Raw genomic sequence first — 14,842 nt, 5'->3', positions numbered from 1 at the left:
TGAGGTAATATAATACATGGTAAAAATAGTAAATTTAAGTGTGGAAATAAATAAAAATAGGACACAAAATGCCGAATACGTTTAAAGTGGAACAGAAGGTCTGTTGAAGTCTGTCAATCGTCCGGCTTCTCCCAAATGAGTTTTCTGTGGTTTCCAAGGTTTCAAGGCCACAGCCGATTATCCTACCAAATCCTCACACTATAGTCAGAGTAATTAGAAGGAACATACTTTTTGCAGTTAATGTAAGCCTTTCCTTTCCGAAACTTCTAGATGTAGGTTCTGCAGTGCAGATGAGAAAACACCTATACCTACACATTATATGTTAATGTGATGTTTTGAACCATAAAAGAAGCCTCATCCTCGGGGGACCACTGGTTAAACCTGAGTATGTTAAAGAGCTCGCCCTTTACCTAATAGCCCTATACTTTACGAATCTGGGCTTGGAGGGGGAGATTTAGCAAAATGTAAACTCTCGCCTTCCACACAGCATCCAGGCTCTTTATAGACCTGGGCTTGGAGGGCGAGAACTATTCGCGGGGAGCCGTCACAATAGATCTTCACAGGTCGCAGTGACGTCAGGATCTTGAATAGCACTGACCCCCACCTCTAAAAATAAGAATAAGAATAATATTAGCCTTGTACATAATAAGCAAGGCAAAAAATAAGCAACTCCCATTTTAAAAAAAAACACCAATGTGCATCAGTAATATATTTTTGCATCTACTTAATACACCTTAAATCATTGTAAATATGTTTTTTGAATTAGCCAGTACTTTATTTAACTCATTAATCGGATAGTTCTTGCTAGCATCAACCAATGACGCAGATAACAATTTTATTTTTATAGTTCGTTTATTTATTATAGGCTAATCAGAATACGATATCAAAGTCTGATATATTACTCTGTTATGTTCATTAATTTACTACACAGATAGCCGAGGAAGAAATCTAATAAATCAAAAACACTACAAAATAATTCGCTAGAACGTTATGAACATACAAAATATTTAGATATAATCTCATGTGTTGTGAAGATTATGGCCAATGGTTTTCCCCTTGTTTATCTACTCATATAATTGTACAAAGGATTTTGAACGCAATCCATATCTAAACGGGTCAATGTTAAATTTGTTTTTGATGGTAATATTTTTGCATGTTTTTATTTAGTTTTTATAATTATTATTATTTATTTTACTATCGTTACTACTATTTATTTTATTATTATTATTATTATTGTTATTTCATTTAATATTCTTTAATTTAAATTTTATTATTTTACTATATTTTCTGACTTTTCAAAAAAATATTGTTTTAAACCATTTTTACTGGTTTTGTTGATTTTTTTTCTTCTTAATAATATTTTTCAATGCATCAAAAACAAAATAATATATGTTATTTTATTTTATTCGTATACAGTATTATTATGTCTGTACTCTTTTATTTGATTGTCGATTAAAAGTAATGTCTGAGCACCCGATGACAAACTATTGATGAATAGTTTATCGGGACAAAAAATATTTTAATACTTTGTTTTCTTATAATGTATTAATATTGTAATAATGTGTATATTTTATTGAATGAAGACTCTATGAAAAAAAAATATTACTAACAGCTCCCCGGGGAGTTAAATCCAGTCAACAATCAGTAAATGAAGCACTATTTCAAAATCATGGTTAACGAAATAAAGAAAGATATCCGAAGGGTAGCTTTTGTAGATTGTAAGTATCATACATAGTTACACCGGACATGTGGCTAACAAGCTGCTTGCCGATTACTGGAAGATAGTCTGCACATATGTGCAGTTACCGAGGGATGGTGCGCATTATTATATTTAAGCATTTTATTATGTCTACATTGAAATATTGTTTTGATTGGTCACAAAATTGAAGACGAATAAAGCATTTCAACCAGTACTACAAATTTTTCTCTCCCTTATACTTAAATATCGATTATTATTTAGTTATTGTATTTTATCCGAAATACATTTCTGAAGATGGGTCTGTTTGCCCAAAACTGGTCGATAAAATTTAATAAATTCACCAAGGATTTGAGGATTTTAATATTAATTTAAAATATTAATAAGCGATTCATGTAAATATAAATCCCACTAGGTTTAAATGCTATCAAATAAATAATGGTAGGTATCTATGATTTCTTGTGTCTTTTGATTCAGTCTCCCAATGGGTAGAAAAACTTAACGATCGAGGATCCGTAGATAGAGCGCATCATTCCGTGTAATCTTTCCCTTTACAGACAGTTGGATAATTCCTGACTTAGATACAGCGTCCTGCGTCCTTTTGGCGCCTCCACAGATTAGGGACTCGTCTGCATCGCGCCTTATCACATAGCCGCTAATGGTACAAATAACATTAGCTGCGAACCAAAACATCGACTAAAACTAGCGAGAACTAAAAAAAATCAACCATCGACTCAACTGTGCTCAAAAACTCGTATAAAAGCTCGCCCCTTTTCATAAATTCTTGCTAATTTCAGTAATATTATGGTTTCTTTCCACGAGCTGAAAAACATGACCAATGTGCACATGGCAGAATTATCATTTTTATTTCAAAGCAATCGAAAATGAGTGGTGCGAACAATGCAACCTTTTTACGTGTGTTTATATCTTTGATTAGTGATGCATTATTTTTACTGATAAAACCACTTTTAGTCTTAATGCACTGATGAGATATGGCGAAAGAATCTGTTTTATCATTCCTCTTAAGTTCTGGAGGTAAAAGAGTTGTATTAGAGATACTTTATCTTAATTAACAAGTCACGGACGCCGCACAAAAATGATCTAATTCACATAAATATCTAAAACAATGACTACGTGTTGTTTTTATTATTCACTCGGGTGTTGATTTTGTTTATATTTATTTATTTATTTGTCATATGTACGGCCTTAGCTTATTACGACAGTTACATGAAAAAACATGAATACAAGAAACTGAACAAAAAGAACATGAAAAAATGTAGTAAAGACAAACAAGGGCAATAAAATAATGGTATACAATATATTCATTAGCACGATAAACATACAGAACTTCGAGCTAAACCATGCCAATTCGTCTTCACTCCACACTGTTTAGTGGCAAAGAGATCTACGAAAAGGCGGAAGATCTATCCCAAAGAATTCCAAGTTGTGTGACGAATTGACGAATCTACACATTCTGGACATTGAGGCATAAATACAAAAGATGATGACATTGTTGGGAACATGAAAATCAATTGGTCGCAATAGAGATGGGACATCACTTTTAGCATTTAGTATTTTGAAAATGCATATAAGGCCCATCTCCGTTCTACGTTTCTCCGATGAAGACAGATTAAGAAATTGCTCGATTTCAAATTTGGAATAATTGCCCCTTTACAACCCTCTTTTGTATAAAAACTAATGGTTTTTATTAATGCAATTAGTTTAACGTCAAAATATTTTAATAAGATGTGTTTTAACTGTTTCAAAAGCTGCCATTTTTTGTAACATATACTCCCAGGTATTTGAAACTCTCGACTCTTTCGATGATTTGGTTTGAAAGAGTCAGGGGTTTTGAGCATCAAGGCACGAAGTGTTATACAGTACATGGGATTTTGCAATACTACAACAATCAACAGCATGAAGGCTCTAAAGATCTGATATTTACAATGTAAAAAAACAAATGCCGCCTATATAACGCCCGCATAACACCTAGTCCCCTCCATAAATGCGAATCGTGGCACCTCACTAGGGCCCAAAACAGCAACATACTGAGTTTTTAAGAATAGGTGTCTCATACGGATCTGGATGTGCGGTAGTTTGACTTTGTAAGGAATTAGAGAACGGACGCAGCAAACTTAGGTTACAACTGTCACCAAGTTAAGGCGATACGGTTTGCTGGGCCAAATACTGCGGATGCCTTCTGAGAGCCTTAACCACGCTTGCCTACTTTACAAGGCATCAGGTTCTCGATGTCTTGGACGTCCTCTGCTGACTGTTCATCGGCAGTTTATGCCAGAACCACGGGTCGTTAACCTGACTTGGAAGGACATACAGAAGCTGGCAGCCGATAGAGATGCATGAAGGCTTTTTTATTTTTTATTTTTATTTAAATCTTAAAGTAGGGCACACATATCATACATATTGTTATGTGTGTTCTAATAATAACATTGAAAATATATTTAATTTATAAATTGTTTATCACATATGTCTTGACCATTATTTTAAATTTTGATATGTTTTTTTCTTCATAAATATTTTTTTCCATTTCGTAATACTTTTTGATTGCTTTAAATAAAATTGAATTTTGTGACTTTGCCTTTTTCCTAAATGGAAGTCTAATTTTGTTCTTTTCTCTAGTATTGTGATCGTGTTCATGCTGGTTCCGATCAATTTTTTTCCAAAATTCTGTTTCTTTATTAGGGTTTATAATTTTATAAACAAATATCATTGTATTGTAAAATATTCTTTGTTTATATGTTAATAATCTCATTTCATTTACCATCGACTTTACCCTCGTATATCTGTTTTTTTTTCAAAATGATTCTGATGGCTTTATTTTGTAATACGGTTAGTTTATCTATGTTTTCTTTGTTTGATAAAAATAAAATGCTACTACAGTAGTTAACGTGTGGTTCAATAATTGCTTTGTATATAGTTTTGCAAGAGTCCTTATCAATAATTCTTCTGATCCTTCTCAAAATTGATATTTTTTTTGCAATCTTATTTATTACCATCTTAGCGTTTTGGTGAAATGTAAGTTTTGAATCCAAGATTTTTTTCAAAATTAAAATAAGAGAAATACTAAGGGCATGTATGAATGTGGAAGAAGTTAAGAATGTATGCCAGGATAGGCGTGCGTTGCGGTTCATTCTTTCTGCCTACCCCTACGGGGAAACGGCTTGATGGTAGTAGTAGAAATACTCGAGTTCTTATTATTTATTTCAGTATTTCAATTGGGAGACCGTTTCCTAAAAGTCGTAAATTGGAAAAATGGAAACCAAGTTGAGCACAACTCTAGCAAGAGTGGGCTTTGAACCTCGGACCTTTGGCCCGTGAGTCCACAATACTACCACGGGACCACAACCCGGTTCAAAAACTGTTATTTGTGAATACCATTTGGCGGACGTAAGAAGATGATCTCTTAGTTTTGTGTTATCCGCACTCGACCTTAACTTCTAAAAGCCGTTCGTTCGTTGGTTCATTACCAAATAATATACAAAACCACGTGACTGATGTCTTGTGTAACAGACGCAATATTTAAACTTTTCTAATACTATTATAGAATGAGAAAATAGGCCCCGGAATATAATTTAACCTCGCCTTTAAGTTTTCCGTTCCCCACCTAATTAATTTACTTTACCAAATCTGATAATAAAAATGTGTGATTACTAAAATAATAAATGAGCTCACATCGCGATTCTAGCGCTAATAAGTGTGATATATTTTTGTTATAATACATACTCGCGTTACAAAGGGATGGTAAGAGATTTACCGATGTTCATCGATAAAATAAGCTCGAAAACTTGTCACGAGATAAAAACAAATTAAGAAATTAATGTTAGTATATATTAGTATCTAACCAGTAACCGATTTTTTTTAGTCTACCTGTTTTGAGACGTACCCGTCTCTTCATCAAGACACTACACCAACATGCAAATACTAAACTACACCTCCACCCTCACCATCTCCCAAGTATATAATATATAGTGTTTCCAAAAATACATAAATATGCAGATTTATAGAGATGCAGACTCCACCGTTCCTAAACATGCACTAAGCGTAGTTAAAAAATAATTAATCTTGTACTGAAGAATTGGTATCAAATAAATAATGGCATTTTCAGTACAGCCCTCTTTTTAAATTAAAAATTAACCAATCGGGTAACCTCACCTGTACCCCCTCTCAACTCCCTATCAAGTCGGTAAGCGGTTATATACTAATATTTACTAACATTAGGTTAAATGTTTGACCACAAAGTTAATGCTTTAATCATAAATAAGACAAATTAATTATTTTAGAAAACAAATATGTCCCAATAATCTACTTTGTGGTCCTTTGGTAGTGTTCCTGACCCCAAATAAAAAAAAACTGTCTGAGGCACGCTCCCCGTTTCCCCAAAACTTTATTTTTACAAAATAATTATTAACTCGCAAATCAAACTACTCGGGTCAATTATTCAACTTCCGTCACGCCATTTACAGTAAAAAAGTACATTTACGCTCCTAAGCTGACAAACATTCCAAGCTTCATTCATACTTTTTGCATACATGCCCTTCGATGGGGTCCACTTTTACTCGACGAGACTTCGCAAATATTCATTTCAGTGTTACAAATAGATAGGAACTTTGAATTTACCCGGTATCGACAAACATCGATAAATCTCTTGCCGTCATTGTGTAATCGAGGTCCTTGTGGAAGTATGGGTATAATGGCCCTCGTGCGCTATCTGTGTCCATCATCCCCTGTGTGATGCGGCCATATAAAATGTAATTAATAAAACACACCCTGTAATTCCTGCTCTACTGGTACCGCTCACCGCCATCACGATATGACAAAACAAAAATAATTTGTCATCTTTTTGTCTTATGTCACGTCACAGTGCGAGGGTTACCCTGGATAAAGTTTATTATAATAATAGGGAGGGTTGGCAAATATTTTTAACATAGATAAATAACCTCTTTGAGAAGCCAAAACTATCTAAAGATACTAGATTTTTTGTGACCTTTCATTGGTGGATACGTGTTCACTTTGCGCATTTTATGTTTACATCACCGTAGGCTAGAAGGCCCAATTACAGTGGTGAATTACAGCTTAAAACACCCAGGTTTGAGAAAACAAAATGCGTTCTCATCTGGAATCGGACCCGAAACCTTCCGTACGTGAGTCAAGTGTCTTCATATATACTTGCAAGCCAATGAGGAAGTTCAGTGTTTATTTATTTGTTAATTATTAAACTAAGCGAAAGTTTTTTTTTTAAATGTATATGTCGTAGGTATTATCAGCGCTACGATTTTTTAAAGAATTGTAATTTTTTAATTACTCCGCGTGTGACGTCAGGAGTTTTCTTCGCCGAGTTGTGTTAATTGGTGGATTGGCTTCCCTGAAGTCTATCATAGCATTTATTTTTTATTTAAATCCTTTTTTGTTTATTTTTTTACATTTTAGAGAAACGTCACCTTACAATTAATTGACTCCATCTATTAAAAGTATGAGATTGTTGCTCAATATTTGCGAAAAATATGCAATTGACCACAATATGATATACAATGCAAAAAAATCTGCCGTACTTATATTTAAACACAAGACGTCACTTTCTGAGTTCGTGCACCCATCACCACCTGTGTTCCTAGACAACAACAGTTTAACGGTAACTGCAAAAGTCAAATATCTAGGGCACATACTGACTGATAATTGTAAAGACGATCAGGACATAGAGAGACAGAGAAGAGCCATTAATGTCAGGGATTCTATGCTAGCGAGACGCTTCTTTCAATGCAGTAACGAAGTGAAGAAAATCATATTTACTTCGTATTTGACGTCCATGTATAAAGCGGAACTTTGGAACAACTATACGCAAGGAGCGTGGAATAAATTAAGGATCACGTATAACAACTCATACCGACAATTATTTGGATTGCCTAGGTACTGCAGTGCCTCTGAAATGTTTACAGCTGGACGAATATACACCTTCGCTGCCAAAGAGCCTGGAGCCTATGGGAACGCCTTAAAAAGTCCAATAACGAAATTCTCCAAGCCACTGCAGAGTGAATCCAATCACCGTTGTTCAAGCGATGGCGCGATATGTTAAGACCACCATAAGTGCTGCAATATAAAATTTTATTTTATGTTTATATTTATGTTTATTGTTATATTTTTGTGTATATTTATATTTATGTTCATGATTATATGTTTATATGGTAGAATTGGCTCTGCACTTTATAGCCATTTTACTGGAATAAAAAAAAATAAAAAAAAAAAAATGCTCTAAATTTTACCGAGTGTACAAAATTTTATTTTCAACCATTTTCCCGTAGCATTGAACTTCCTGACTAACCAATTCGAAATATATAAATAATAAATCAATTATTCCGATTTTATGTACGAATATTTATTTATAGTTAATCAAAATGAGCAGATATAGTTCTTTTCAATTAAAGGCATGTTAAATGACAACTTTTTATATTTAAGTTCCTATTGGAATATTATTTTTAATCTTATTTTTTAATGAATAATTCATATTGATGTGATTTGATTGTTTTTTTGTGTTTATTTTATTGAATTTGTTGTGTTTTGCAAGTCTGTGATTATAAAAAAACATCTTTATGGAATGGTTAGCTGTTATCGGACGCACCAGGACGGTCACTCGGTTAATGATTCTGGGCGGGACTGTGACGTCACGATAGTGAATCTACCACCCCCACTGTAAGCCACTGGCAGGGGGTAAGGGGGCTGATCTGCTATTTATAGTGACATTAATAAAGTAGGAAAGAAAATATGATTCGATTTTTTTTGTAAACAATAATTATAATGGAAAATTAATAAGGTTAGTGAAAATTGTATGTGGACTCAATCTGCATCTTCAAATGAGATGAAATTTTAAGGAAAACTTTTCGAATGAAATAATTTAAGTACTAATTAATAAGTTGAATACATCTTACGATCTAAATTATTCTGACGTGAAACTATTATAAAATATTTTGTCAGACAACTAAAAGATCTCTCACGTTATATTTGCTATCATTGTTTGTCTTTTATCCTCGTTTTTGCTATTTGTTTTTTTTATTTTTATATTTTATTTTATCTCTTGTCAGCATGTGTGTTTTGGACTTTAGCCGTTAAAAAATAAGTAAATAAAAAATGTTAAAATCAATACAATAATAAATAGGTATATTTAACTAAAAAATAATCGTATTCGTAGACTTTAAAAATAACAGTGAGAAAGTTCAGTGCTTAAAAAAAAAAATTTGTTCATTGACTATCAAACTAAGCAAGTTTTTTATCTAATTTTTATGGATTGTATTAAAATTTTTATAAAGTTTTTTTAATTTTAAAAATAATTCCGCGATGTCATTAGTTCTCTTGATTGGCTTCCCGTAAACCGTAAATCACAACACTCTATCATTGGTTGATTCGGAAGAATTAGTGACGTCGTTCTAAGTGGTAAAATATTTTTTTCATACATTTTTAAGAAACATCGCTCTACAATTTAATGCTGTAATTTTTGGCGTGCGTGAGAAAACACACTTTATATCCAATCTCCCGTAGTACTGAACTTTCTCGTTGAAATAGTAGTAATTACATATGAGTCGTGTTAAAGTAATGGTTGTGAACTTATATCGGAGAATATTTTTTAATTAAGCTCTTAACGATAAAAAGTAATAATATTTATCATTTTTATGTCAACCATGCCAAATTTTTGGGTGTAAATGTATTCGTTATTTCAAATAACTTTTTTGAATGTGAGACTAAAATTTTCACCTGCACCTACCTAAAAAATTAACGTTTAACAGTAGCAATAATAGAAGCCCGTTCAGATTAATCATTTTTAAAGCATGTTTTAGCATCAGTGAAGATTACGCTGATCTCTGTCTTTTTTAAAAAAATGGTTGCATGGGGGGCCAATGATCGTTTGTTTATTTGATTTTCAAATAATACAAAAAAACAAATTGCCTTATTTTCATAAATTACTTACATGTAAAAACTAAAAAAACACTGAGTTAAACTATCAATGTAAATTGTATAAATTTAATTAACTTACTGTAAAAATTCGTACACATATTTAATAAAACTACAAAAACATTTAAATAAAACAAGTAATGTCTGTACATAACCAAAATTAAATTATTGTAAAACTTCGTTCATCAATATAAAAACGCTTCTTGTATACACTGTTTAAACCTAAAAAAGGACAAAAACTATTGTTAAGGACTGGATTTTTCTTAATGGGAAGGATTTGAGTAATAAACTCCTTGATAATTTTCCGAATGTTTGAGTTTACTTTACCATATATATGTTTTTTTTTTTTTTTTTAATTTTGTTTCTGATTCTTTATTTGTGGTGATATACTCATGTGTCTGTGTCAACTAATTGCTCGTCCCAACTCAACCGATGTTTGTAAGTCCTATGGAGTTGGGACTTGTGTCTTAAATAATGTGTAATAAACCACAAAATAAAATAAGGAATCCAGAGTCAATAATGTCAATATTTATGTTTTAAATACTGTTATATAATCTGCACATTGTTGACACTGTATTGTACAAGGACACATTTTTCTTGAACGGATCTGTAACAAATATTTTTCGGTTCCTTAAGGTATTTATTTATTTATTTTAAAGAAACAAACAGTTGACAATGATATAGTAACATAAAAAAAAATACAGTTTAAAGACAGACCAGCAAAGTTTCTAAATAGGAATCATACATATTATTAAATTGTGTTACAAAAAAGGGTGTGTTTATGTTTATTTGTATGAGAGTAAGTGTAGATGTGTGTTTATGTGTATTCGTGTAGGAGTAAGTGTTCAGGTGTGTGTAAGTGTGAGCATCATTAAATAGTAAGTGGGATCGTATCGCAGCCAGAAATAAGGAATCTTAATTTATTTTTAAATAAATTAAGGGGCATGTAAAATGTATCTATAGATAAAAAAAGCATTATAGTTAGAGCAAGAATGTTGTGCAAGGCATGACCATTAGGAACGATAATTTTTATATTGATCAAACAGCTTTCCAATTTACCATTAACAATCTTATATAAATACTATAGGTTATAACCCTTTCTTATAGTTTACGTTTTGAAGTGAAACTGTTAAAGTCTCTTTTAAGATTTTCATTTAATATCACTAAGGGCGTCGGGATAGAAAGACTATTGACTATCCTACATCTCTCAGTAGTAGAATCTAGGCGAGCGAAGTGTAGGAGAGTAGAGTTCTGCCAGATCGGACATGGCGGTATAAGTTTATCGCAAAACACACGGACACTTACTAATGACCGGCATTATTTCGCTCTCACTGGCGCTGGCGCTGGAGGCCACCAAAGCTCTATGATTTACTTTTTTGTGACAATTTGTGCGGGATGTATGACCCCCACCTCCCCTCTGGTAGAGCCACCCTTGTTGGTTGACCACGATTGAGTCATTTAAGGTCTTTTTACATCGAAAAGAAGATTGCAATTAAAATCATCAGTACCTACTTACCTAACAAATATTTTTATTTGGTCATATTGGTTAATGCTACTACCTAAACCGAAAAATAAACCCTATCTATAATTTAAAAAAAAGAGTTAATTCAGTTTCAGTGCTGCAGAGCAGCGTTTATTTTAAGATTAAAAAATACATATAAGAATTTGTTACCCACTAAGTCTAAAAACTTTTCGGTGGGAAACGTTTATTTTTTTTTATGACAGGTTTAAATTACATTTATTTTATTTGTATTTTACAGATTTATTTATAAACAGGCACTATAAAGTATCTAGAAGATATTTCTTCAGTTCTTTTTTTTTCATTTAAAGATTTTTCATGTTAATGATGGTTTGTGGGAGATCATTGAACAATCTTGGAACAACGCAATTTAATGTTCGCTCTCCGAAGTAATTTGTAATTCGGGGAACAGACAGGGAGCCCTTAGTTTTTTAATCTAGTGTTGTGAGTGTGATAACTCAATGAGATACTTTAGCCCTTCAGAAAATTGGATACAAAAAATGTTTTCTTGCGCGCGGTAAAAATTAAAGCATTGTAATGCAAAATTTCTTGGAAATGTGCGAAAAAAATAATAAAAAATATTTTAATAAAAACCCACTACTTTGAACGACGTCGCTGGTTCATATAAACCAACCAATGGTATGAGTTGTTTCAGGAATAAAAAAATATAGCGCTGATAATACGATATATACAAATAAAAATAAATTTGGCTTGGGCTAATAGTCTATTAACAAAAAATATTTTATAAATCACTGAACTTTATGTAAAATAGCAGTTTATGGAAATATAATTTTTTAAAGAGTAACTCTTGACAAAAAAATATTGTTTTTTTAGTATGTGCGAATAGGAAGACCCACGGTCTTTAAAATGGTTTTCGGTTATTTAGGGGGAGTGTTTTCACTATTAGGTCATAATGATCCAAGACTGTTTAGCTATATTATTAAAATAAATAATAGGTAAAAAGTACGGACTTATATTAATAAGCAAGAGATAATGTACTACAGAATAGAAGGATGATTATATAATAAATATATATATATATCGCACCCTTTCCGCGCCTAAGGATTATAGGGATTGATACACCAACCGCAGCGTTTCTGGATCATTTTTCGTTACAAAAAGATAAGATTATCCGTCTGGCGTAAGCTTTAGGTGCCAGTCTAGGGACTATCAAATATTCTAATATTTCACATTTATTCTAATTCTAATTTTCATATATTAATTTTGGCTCCTCCGAAATCCTAATTTTCATATTCTAACCTGTCCGGGAGTGAGTTTCTGCCGACAAAACTGTATCTGGGGAGTGAGTTTTTTTTTCATGTTTTTTTTTTACTTTTTATAATTTTATATCATTGTCAATGCTATAAGCAACATATTTTCTTGAATAAAAATAATAAATTATACCAGTAAATATGATTTATATCAAAATTATCGATGTTTTATTTCATGGGTTGTCAACCATCGGTTTTACAAGCCCAAATAATATTTCTGAAAATAATCGGACGTACATGTACGCCCATACTCCATTGATGAAAATTTTGTTTGGACGACCATGTACGGCCATACTCCCGGACAGGCTAATATTCTGGTTTTTATAAAAAATAGGTCATGTCAACCAAATATATATAAATTGTATAAAGGTAGGTAACTTATACTATATCGGACCTTTTAAAGAATAGTGACATAATTGCAATATTTTGTGAGTATTGTTTTATAGACATATTATAAAGTAATAAATTTTATTGAATATTTGTATATAACAACTTACCGGCTTTTCTTTGTCTACCGGTTTCGAAACGTACCCATCTCTTCGTCAGGACACCAATTAAACCGACATGCAAAACCCACTATACCCCTTCGCCATAGTTGTTGCACAAATATATAAAATCAACACGACATGCAATAATAATCAACTAATTCATATGCATGTAACGGTTGCTTTTTATTATTTATTTCATAAAGAAAATTATTTCCCACTAAAATCCTGCTCGGATAGTCAACTCATCTTAGATCGACTCGACCAAACAAGTATTTCACCTAAGAGCGACAAAAATATAAAAAGAATCCCTATTTTCCTGATTTGTTTTATATTCCCTACTGAATGAATCTGAAACTTTTAACCATATCCGCTTAAGGTGGGTTTGACGGATTTCAGTTCTGGATCAAATCTATTTCGACCATTATTAAGTGGGGTTTGGGGGTTGGGGTGCAATAATAGGTTGAATTCTTCCCCTTGTCTCCTGTGTTCGTTGTCACTTAGTTTTTAATCGCGTCGTATATTTCAAAGATTTTCATCACATCTTAATTTTAAATCGGTTATGTTTTTTATACTAAAAAAATAGCGGTTTTAAAGCTGCACATAATATATATTTACCATTTATACACTATGAATTTAATAATAATAATACAACATTGTTATAAAAATGATAAAGTATAAAATAAAATTTATATAAAACAAAGTAAAAACAAAATAAAATTAAAATGAATAAATAATTTTTAAAAATGGCAACTAACAGTCTAAATTCCAAAAACTAAAACCGAGTAAAAAAATTACTGATTATAAAAAAAGAAACATAAAAAATAATTGAAAATAAACATTGATTTTTAAAGGCAGCATTAAATTGTTATTCTTAAGACCCACCCCATCTAGCTGCCTTTTTTCGATTTTGAGGAGCCACTTGTTTACTGCAACTGATATTTTTTTTTTTTAAGAATTAGTAATTTCTTGAGGTAGCTTTTTATAGCATCGTGGTGCTATCAAACTTGAGTGTCTTTGGACAAAAATTGTCTTCATTAGAGAAACCGCAAGAATATCTTCAGTTATGGTTCTGGTTCATTTAGAGTGTATATAAACTAGTTAAGGTTTCTTATCATGGACATCTTCTAACAGGGTCATTATAAATACTTGTCTCACATTCAAAACTTTTAATTTCTAAAATAGTAGCTCTAAATAGCACTGCGTTAGACTGATCATCCTAAATTTATTTATTAACAACTGACATCTATCAATAATAAATCTACTATAAATATGAAATTACTCACAAATGTTTTTGTTGATAATTACTTATTAAAATTACGTTAAGAGTATAATCTTATCTTTCGCCTGTTTATATTTCGTTTTTATACAAACATGTGTTCATAAGATTAAAAAAGATATGTTGTACAAATGCTTATCATTGTTTGAATCTTGATAATTTAAAGTTATTTTTTGTAAATTAAGATCTTTAACATTGATCTTTTGATAGCTGTAAATTTTATCTTGTTATTTTTTAATAACTCGCCTTATCTCTTGATAATATTTATCGAGTATTGACACATGTTTGGTAAGTGGATCATTGTATCGTAAGAGTAATTTAGTTGTTTTGTTTTAGGTAAGTGCACAGTGTTGCTGATTGTCCCTTCTAGACATAGCATACAAAATACACGGAGAAAAATGAAGGACGAATATCGTGAGTAAAATTCTAGTAAACTAGTGAATGTTTATTAAAAAAAATTTAGCCACAAATAAAACATGAATTTTATACAGAATTCTTTTAATTTGATGTTCGTGTATTGAAAAATTTACTCAAAAATAATTAACTAGAATATTCATACAAATAATAAGTAAGATTTATTCTGCAGTGTTTCCATTTTTTTTGATCGGTAAAACATTAATAAACTGTTGCATTTGC

Source organism: Micrasema longulum, unplaced genomic scaffold (genome assembly GCF_059751315.1).
Source record: "Micrasema longulum isolate JH-2025_06_02 unplaced genomic scaffold, ASM5975131v1 h1tg000333l, whole genome shotgun sequence".
Lineage (NCBI taxonomy): Eukaryota > Metazoa > Arthropoda > Insecta > Trichoptera > Brachycentridae > Micrasema > Micrasema longulum.
Note: the sequence above shows the minus strand (reverse complement) of the source record.